The sequence below is a fragment of the Nelumbo nucifera genome, chromosome 5 (genome assembly GCF_055504915.1).
Source record: "Nelumbo nucifera cultivar China Antique chromosome 5, China Antique-T2T, whole genome shotgun sequence".
Classification (NCBI taxonomy): domain Eukaryota; kingdom Viridiplantae; phylum Streptophyta; class Magnoliopsida; order Proteales; family Nelumbonaceae; genus Nelumbo; species Nelumbo nucifera.
Genome location: NC_142653.1, coordinates 7,726,265 through 7,735,743, shown reverse-complemented (window position 1 = coordinate 7,735,743; position 9,479 = coordinate 7,726,265). Strand labels below are relative to the sequence as shown.

Here is a 9,479-nt window from a genome sequence, read left to right as displayed (position 1 = left end):
TTCCTCTGGTAAAGGAGAGTTTAGTTTAGACATCCACCACTGAAAATGCTGGAGCTGGACTTACAAAATTAAAAGCTGCTACTCTTGTGAGGCTTACCCCATCCATGATCCACCATTAATTTATAAAAGAAGAGAGAAAGAGAAAAGGTTTCAGTGTGGCATGGCAATGGCATGACCTAGATCCAAAACAAATAGTAGCGACGAGAGAATAGTCCATTACTCCCATGTTCATTTGGCAATGAAAACCGAAGTAACGGGTAGGGTAAGAATGGTTGAATTGAATAGCTGAAAAATACGGTACAGGTGGGGGAGTTGAATGTTGATGATGATCATTTTTGACATTGAGGTAGGAAAATAGAAAGGGAGAATGACCAATCAACCCAGGGTCAGAATTTTATAGGCTCAAAGTATACACAGAATGTAGGTTGTGGTCATTTTGAATATTTATACTGTATAGTTTTATAGCATAAATCAGAAATTGCATTGGACAAATCCGTAGTTCTCCCAAGTCAACAAGTGAAGTGCGTGGCTCGGAGTAGGACGACTTGGGAAATGGGATAATCTGGCTAAACAGCAGATAAAAGGGTAGCCACCTGCCACCCCAAATCTTAAATTCTGAATGCGGCAGGCAAGGCAAGGTTGGTTTGGTGAGGCACAAGTTTCTTTGGAAACCGCAATTTTCATTTTGGGCAACCTTTTTATTGTTTTCTTTTACATTAATATAAGACCTAAACACCTAAACGTCTTATTTGATTTAGTCAATTTATATATATATATATATATATATAAAGCATGACAAGTTTGAATTCCAACAGCCATCCTCTTTGATCATCAGACCTCGTTCCTCACTCCCCATATCTGTGCATCAATTTGAATCTTTCCCATATCTCTCATATTATGGTTTATGGATGGTGTGTTATAATGTGTCTCTTTTGGCTTGCCGTTACGCTCGCTATATCCTATATGCAACAACTTTTTGTGTTATGTATATAATAATAACATATTGGCAGCCTTGTGTAGGAAAAAAAAACTTTGGCCATCGGCTGTTGGCATGTTGGGGGCCAGCAGCCTTAGGCTGTTGGAAACGTTGACACGTTACCATGGGTATGGGGTAATTCCTAACAGCCCATCCCAGGCAGACAAAGTTTTGACCCTCCCTTGCCATCCTCTACACTACGGCAGACGTTGACCTTTGACCATCGGTTGGAAATTGGGATGAGGAGAGGAGACCGTCTCCCGACAAATATATGTATCATCATGCCATGTGCTTGTTTGTTTGTTTCATAACTAGATCTGTTTATGGGTTGGGTTTGGGCTGGGCTTTCATCTGTTATCAACATAATATATTCAGACCCGAGCCTGAATCTGATCCAATCATTGGACTTAGATCTTAGGCCCAAGCCCGGTTCTCATAAAACCAGAAGCCCAAGTCCAGTCCAATCCTGAAGCCTGATATGAATTAGGAATGGAGATGCTAGAGTGCCACACTGGTTGCCAAAGAGAGACAGAGACCTGGAAGATATTCCTACCAAATAATGGCTGTGAACAGTGTGAGCACTATTTTATGAGTACTGAATCCGATTTCCGAATTTGAAAGGATGGCTCACCCACTGGTCACCTGAGTCTATAAGTTTATAATTACGAGCTGAAATACTTTTTTTCTGCTTGCATCTGCCGAACACGAAAGTGGGCCCCTCTACCCTCCGCTCCATGTTGTAAATATATAAATTATGCTTGTAATATTGTAATAATATTAAGTAGCAGCATCCACCGCTACAAGCTTTTTTTTTTCTTTATTTTTTTGTGGGGGATAAGTGGACTACAATCCACTTGAGAAATCTGAATTGCAGCTTCCTCCTAATTTACTAATAGCACCTTTATAAACCGCATCCTGCCCGTAAATTTAACATCAATTCACAAGAGGATTTAGTCCACCCCTAAAATTCTAGCTCTACCCTAAGGGTGGACTGAACTATAAAAATCCCATTTTTTTTCCAACTTCGAATCAAAATAAGGGAGAGCGAGCGAGACTCCCCAGTCCCCACCCACAGATAATACCCTTGTCCAGTTGTCCTGTGATGGTCAGCTATATTGAAACTTGAAAGCTCAGTTTCTTCTTTATTATTATTAATTCTCTCGGAGAGTTGTTTTTATTTCTTGGTATGTCCAATTACAAATTAGCATTGAGAGGATGGGACGTCAATTTAATATATTATATAATTAACAAGGAGAAATTTTGGAGAATTCAAGGAAAGAAAGATGAAGAATCCAAATATATATATATATATATATATAGCAAAACAGTTCATATCATCACCACTCTCCTTGTTCCAAATCCCTCTTCCTAATTTCCTATTTTTTTTTGAATTTTTTATTTTTTTAATTCTACATAATTACCCGTTAAACCAATAAGGAAATTACATAGGTTTAACTATTTCTAACAACCATAAAGGAAGATGGATTTGTTTTTCAAATGTTTAGCCAAGTGGCACCACTTTTTCCTAATTTCTCTCTAATTCCTATTTATTTCCTAAATTATCTCTAATTCCTATTTATCTCTTAAATTATCTCTAATTTAGTACAGAGATTCCCTCCTAAACTATCTCTATTTCCTATTTATCCTCTCCCCCACTTTTTATCTACAATTGACTAACACTACCCTTACTGTTTCTGACAATTGACTAACTCTACCTCTGTTGTTAACGTTCGTTAACAGAAAGGCCAAAAAGACTATTTTACCCTTTATTCTTCTTCAAAATTTCAAAATAAAACATAGAAAAGGGGAAAGAAATCTTGTTTTTTCAGTGATTTCTTCAGCGTTCGAACAAAAAAAAATTGAAATTTAATTTATCGTATTTATTGTATTTTTGTTATAAATTTACTTTTAGTAATTATATATTTTCTATAATTTATTGATTAATATTTATTAAAGATTAAATTATTATTTGACTAAATTAATATATTTTCAGTATTTATTATAATAAATAGTAAATACCAGATTTACCATTTTGCATAACTCGGTGAGCTGAGAAGTGCAATACTCCATGGATAATAGCAGCAGGAGCCACTGGAGAAGCTTTTCTTGGACTAGATTTTAAAAAGATTCTCTATAAGATTGTATGGAGGGGAATGGGGAGAGACCCTTAAGAATCTTTGCAGTTTTCCCGCTCAAACTTATAATTTGTCATTTGAGGTCTCTACCTTTCCTTTTTTGTGATGAAATCAGCCCAACAAAAATAAATTAGTAGCCCAGATCAACTTTTAAGGAATCAAAACCCGAAATGAAACTTCTTTGGCAACCAATTTTCAGGTCAGCGGTTGGGCCATTCAGTCCAAATGAACAGTCCATTGCAATTTAAAAATAAATAAAAAATAAAATAAAAGAAGAAAACAATTATCCGAATCGAGCAATTTGACCACCTAGATCCATGGGTCGCTCATCAAGTCAACAACTTTTGACAAAAACAAACCGATTAATTGAACCAATTGCCTGCACAAATAATTTCTAAATCAAACAGTCCAACCATCCATATGACATATCAACGAAGTTTTAAAACCATGGGCCAAACATCCTATAATCCCAAGTCCCAACAACAGAGAAGTGGAGGGACCTGAACAACACCAGCCAATGGCTGTAATTGAAAATGCATCATGATATCACCATCAATCTCATTGGCTTCGTGCAAGTTGTTGACGACATGCACGCATATGTTATAGTGTAACCTGTCTAACTAGGAACAACCAAAAGAAAATTGTGAATTTAATAACAGCATCTCGGCTTTGGCCGATAACAAGTATCAAATTAATATTCCCATTCCCGGCCCAAGCATTTATAAATGTGATTCTAGTAAATACTTTTGTAGTAATTAATATGACAAATTAAGTTGATAAAATTATGCAATACAAGTAGCAATTAAGTTTAGATCTAGTAATTTCAGAAATTAAGTTGGAGTGGGTTTTTATTATTTATGGAAACTGCAGGTACAGTAATTTGAAGGCATAACAATAAGATTCCATAGCAGGATTGAAAGATAAAAGTATATTTGTAGCCTTTAGCTTAGTGCAGTGTGATGACATGCATATTCCTTCTTCTTAATATATTCCAATCCAATAATCATTGTGAATTTGATGATTAAAAGAATTTTCTGTTGACCTATATATCTTGATTTGTCTAGATGCAGCTACATATATATGTCTTAATAATCGAAGTCATTTCCTCTGGGGGATTTGTGGTATTAGGCAGCAGAAACATCAACATATATGGATGGATACTGTGCAGAGAGTACTTTGATTCCTTTTTTTTTATCTTTTCAAAAAATAAAACATGATAAATATTTTAGACCAGAACCACAGAATGTCAAAGTAAGCCATATATGACATTACTAGCTATCCAAAGACTTGGAAATATCATAGTTGTTTAATCGGCTCAAAAGAAACTCCTTGAAGGTAGGCCCCGCTGCTTTTAGGCAGTGGGCTACTACGTACTGAGTTGGAATCATAGATACCTAATAAAAATTTGATAATTAATCAACCATTATCATCCAATACATAAGTATATAATTAATAATTAATATATATATATAATGATGCGTGATCTGATTGCTTTCTGTTGGATGATAGTTTGGTTGGCGAGTTGATATGTTGGTTGATCAAGTTATAAAGAAAGAGAAATTAGAAATTAGCGAAGAGTTTTAGAAGCTTACAAAGCAAGATTGCAAGATAGTTGTGAGTGTTGCATTGCATCTACTTTTTTGAGGAAGGGAATGCCTTTATATAGGCATAACTTGTTGTGGGTTTTATATAGCACATCCAAGATCACTGGCTCATCTGCTTCAGAGGTGATTTCTTGTCTGGAAGCGGATTCTGCATAAAGTGATAACGCTTATTCAATTGCCTCCAAAGTGGGCAAGATGGGAATCAGTTCCGTCAACATAGTGACATGAGCCCGGAGGAGTTGGAGACGATAGCTCGCTTGTGAAGTAAGTCGCCTGCCATGTCATACAAGTCGCCAATTGGATTTTGGTCAAGTCAGCCGAGACAGGTCGCATCTTACGCCGACCTAACACCTTCTAAGGCATCCACAGGTCGTTCTATCAAGGTGGAGTCGAGGAGGCCAAAACGGGTGCGATATATCCAAAGTACTCCTGAAATTGGTGTTTACATGGCGCTGAGATGTCATTTGATTGTTTATTAGGATGTCATTGTAAGGTCAAATCATCCCTTATCAATATTTATTCGGATTTAGGTGGATTTTGCTAATTAATTAAAGATTTTTAGGTATCGTATACCTTTCCCGTGTAATAGAAATTGCATGCGTATTTTGTTAGTAGACATTAATTGGATTAATGGATGGAACAATATCAAAGAACATTAATTGGATTAAATGTTTTTTTCGAAGCAGAAATAAAATATTCATTACTTTAACGTGTACATACATTGGGTGCCACCTTCACCGGACGAGCACAAAAAAAAAGATTTTTCATCCAGGGGTGGGTGAATTTAATATTCATTAAATGTTTTTTTTTTCTGTGTGTGTTGAGTATGTTCAATTGTTTAAGAGGCATGATAGGTATAGCTTTTTCATCCACCATTCCATTATTCTTTATACCTATATGTGTATATATATATATATATACGATACGTGGTGCATAAAAAAAAAAAAAAAGTAGAATGTGAGTATGGATACACCAACTCACCAAGGATCTGTCAAACAAATGACTTTGATATTATACGAAAGAGCAAACGCCTCTTTAAAACCCCATACGGCCCCATACCCAACATTCGGAATCTCAAAAGCCAACATCGGCAAGTAGAAGAAAGAAAGGTGATCCATGATCGGCATCTAACTTGCTCTCTCTTTGCATCCAACATATAATACATATACATAATTTATCATGCAAGTAGACAAATGGGAGGGAAAAAAGAAGAGTTGAACGGCTAAGTATGAAAGAACCAAAAGCGATTGACGATGAACTTTGGTTAAAACAACTAGACTCCTATTAATCTATCTAAACCAATTCAAATTGTCAACTTGATTCATTATTCCAATATACGCAGAACAGAAAGGAAGCGCGGAATTCTGTTAAACAATATACAACCCATGGCAACGTCTATAAGTTGTGCTCCTAAATTAACAATATTGCTGTCATAGCTTTGTTCCTCATCACAATTTTTTGGAAAAGGAAATTTTACGAAAAACAAATATTTTGTAAATGGGTCACCATCTGGAGACGATGTTAGATACGAAAACCTCTTGATTGTCCACGTGGAAACGCTTAATACCACATAGGAAAAATGGGGGCTATTGAGATGAGAACTGGGAAATCGCCACATCCAGAAAGAGGGGTCGGTGAAGTTGTTTCTTTAAAATTCTTGAAAGATTCGTTGGATGACCTGGATACTGGAATCTAGATTACCATGAAAACCGTCAATTGAAGTGCGACGGGTGCCTGCCTGGGTCATTGATTCAACTGTTCGATCCGGGTCTGATAAGTAACACCATGCAAAGGGAAAAAAAGAAAAGAAAAAGATGAAAATACGATTAACTTAATAATTATGGTGATTGGTAAAATCCATTAAAAAAAGAAAGGATAAATTAACCCCCCCCCCCCCCGTATTATGGGGTCTGTAACAAAGATCTCCTGTAATTTGTTTTGCGACAAGACCCCTGTATTATGACCGTGAGATACAGACCCCTTTCGTTAGTCCTCTGTTGAAGTCTGCTGTTACAATATTTTTTAATTCTCATATTACCCTTCACTGTTCATCTTTCCTACCTTACATGCACGAACAACATCGGCAAGCTGCTGCAGCGGCGGGGGACCTCCGTTGAATTCCTCCCTCTCTCTCCCTCTCTCCCCCAATCTCTCCTTCCGCCACCTTCCCAGACTTGCGAGGATTGCAGCAAGGCTGGCTCTTGATGCCAACAATGTCCGATCGGCAATCAGAAACAGGATTTCAGTTATCATGCTCGTTGCTTGCACAGCTGGGTTCATTCTGCAGTGGCGACTTTCCCTCGTCCTCATTGCTGTATTCCCTGTTGTCGTTGCTGCCACCGTTTTGCAGGTAATGGACAATTCAAATAAATAGATTTCCTGGGCGCGTTCTGCTGCAAATTATATTGTATTAAAACAAAATATGGAATGAAATGTTCCACCTGTTTATTTATGGCCGCAGAAGATGTTCATGAAAGGCTTCTCGGGTGACTTGGAAGCTGCTCAAGGCAACGCAGTTAGCAGGCCAGGCTGTGGCAAATTTCAGAACTGTTGCCGCATTCAATTCAGAGGCAAACATAGTCTGCCTCTTCTCCTCCAGCCTCGATTCACCCCTGAGACGCTGTTTTTGGAAGGGACAGATTGCTGGAATTTGCTACGGAGTAGCACAATTCTTACTCTTTGCCTCGAATGCCCTTGGATTGTGGTATGCGTCCTGGCTGGTGAAGCAGGGTATCTCTGATTTCTCAAAAAACAATCAAGAGTGTTCATGGTCCTCATGGTGTCTGCCAATGGCGCGGCTGAGACGCTCACTCTCGCTCCTGACTTCATCAAGGGTGGTCGTGCCATGAGCTTAGTCTTCGACCTCCTTGGTCGTAAGACAGAAATTGAACCAGATGACCCTGATTCTTCACCTGCACTGGGCACCGGACAGCCTAAAAGGGGAAGTCGAATTCAAGCATGTCGATTTAGCAGACGTGCAAGTCTTCCGAGACCTCAGCTTACGTGCCCAAGCGGGCAAACACTCGCCCCCTGTTGGTTCAAATGGGTGTGGCAAGAGCTCTGTTATTGCGCTTGGCATCAAGAGCCAGCCTTGCTGCAATCCTCGCAAGGCTGGGAAGGTGGCGGAAGAAAAGAGATTGGGGAAGAGAGAGGGAGGATTTCAACGGAAATCCGCCGCCACTGCAGCAGCAGCTTCGTGTATGTGAGGTCAGGAAAAATGAACAGTGAAGGATAGTATGGGAATTAAAAAATATTATAACTATAAATTTAAATTTCACCGAAGCGGGTTTTTGTCTCACAATCATAATACATAATACAGGGGTATTTGTGGCAAAACAAAATATAGGGGTCTTTGTCACAAACCCTATAGAACGGGGGTGTTTGTAATAGCCAAAAAGAGAAGGCAAAAGAACCACTGAAGTGAGGGGTGAGGAGTATGTATAAAGAATTAAAGAATGGTATATATGTTGATGTTGTGGAAAGATATAAAAAGGATGGGGATGGAGGATATGGAGTTGATGATGTACATGTCCACCAAGAAGCTTGGAATTTGTCGTTGTTAGCTCAATTCAATGCATGCAACTTGATACAGGAAAAGAAATTGAAAGAGAACGGAGGTGGAATCCGCGTCACACATAATTGTCTGTTCAACAACGCAAAACCAGGCAATAGAGGAGAGAGGAGGAGAGAGAGAGAAAGAGAGAGCGCTGTACAGCCAAGCACCACCACCAAAATACCCCAAAATTCCTGTTTGTTTCTCAATTTTCATCATTATCGTAACAAAAGAAAGAGACGGATGACAATGACAAGGAGATGCCAATTTCACGAACCTCTACGGCTCTACCACTTTTCTTTTTCCTTTCCTGGTTATATATCTACTTCTCTTCTATGGGTAATGGGCGAGACTCGAGAGCACTAGCGGGGTCAAAGTTTTCTAATACCTCCAACCGACCCTCCTCTCCTTGGGGACCTCCCTAACCTATTATCTCTCACTAGTCACTAATTACGAGAACATCAATCTCTCTATCTCCGGACTGGATGCATGGTGAATATTCGTATGGATCTACGTCATCTAGCAGATGGGGCCCTTATCTTGTTTGATCAAACAACCTGATGTCGTTTCATCCAGACGCAGAGGTACGAATACAATGATGCGAACTCCACAAGATCCAAAACAGAAACGAAAAACAAAGACATAAAAATTCTCACACACACACACACGAGCAGACCAGACGGCCAAGACAAAAGATCAAATTAGATTTTTGTAGCAGATGTGCATTTACCGTATACTCACATTTGTTTTGTTGTTGCGTAGGGAAATGGAAAACTCAGCTACCTCCTACCTGTGACCTGTGCTGTATAAAGTAACCTAATCAGCAGCTTGGGCCTTGGCCTTACTTAATAATAGTTAATAGTTAAACGGAATAAAATGAAGGAAAAAAAAAAAAAAAAAAAAAAAACAAGGAATCAAGAGTGAGGAGGGAGGGAGATTGGAGAAGGTTCCGTGGGGTCCACGTCAAATGCGGCGAGGCGCAGCTATGTCTATGCAGCGAACCAACCAGTGGATTTCCTATTTATTATTGATCACTTTTTCTTTTGCATATTTTACCCACTATTGTGATTGAGAAAATGATCTTTCTACACTAAATAACTTTACTTGTTATCATATATATATATATATATATATATATATATATATATATATATTCCACATCCAGGGCAGTATTTTATATTAATACAATCAGTAAGGGAGGGTGACGTGGA

General features: G+C 38.4%; 1 long non-coding RNA gene across 1 annotated transcript; it reads left to right on the top strand.

The window, feature by feature from the left end:
* The first annotated feature begins 8,713 nt into the window (after nucleotides 1-8,713).
* On the top strand, nucleotides 8,714-9,178 carry LOC148791210 (uncharacterized). Its single transcript, XR_016075895.1, has 2 exons — nucleotides 8,714-8,852; nucleotides 9,031-9,178. It is a non-coding gene; the product is annotated as an uncharacterized LOC148791210 (long non-coding RNA).
* The last annotated feature ends 301 nt before the right edge of the window (nucleotides 9,179-9,479 follow it).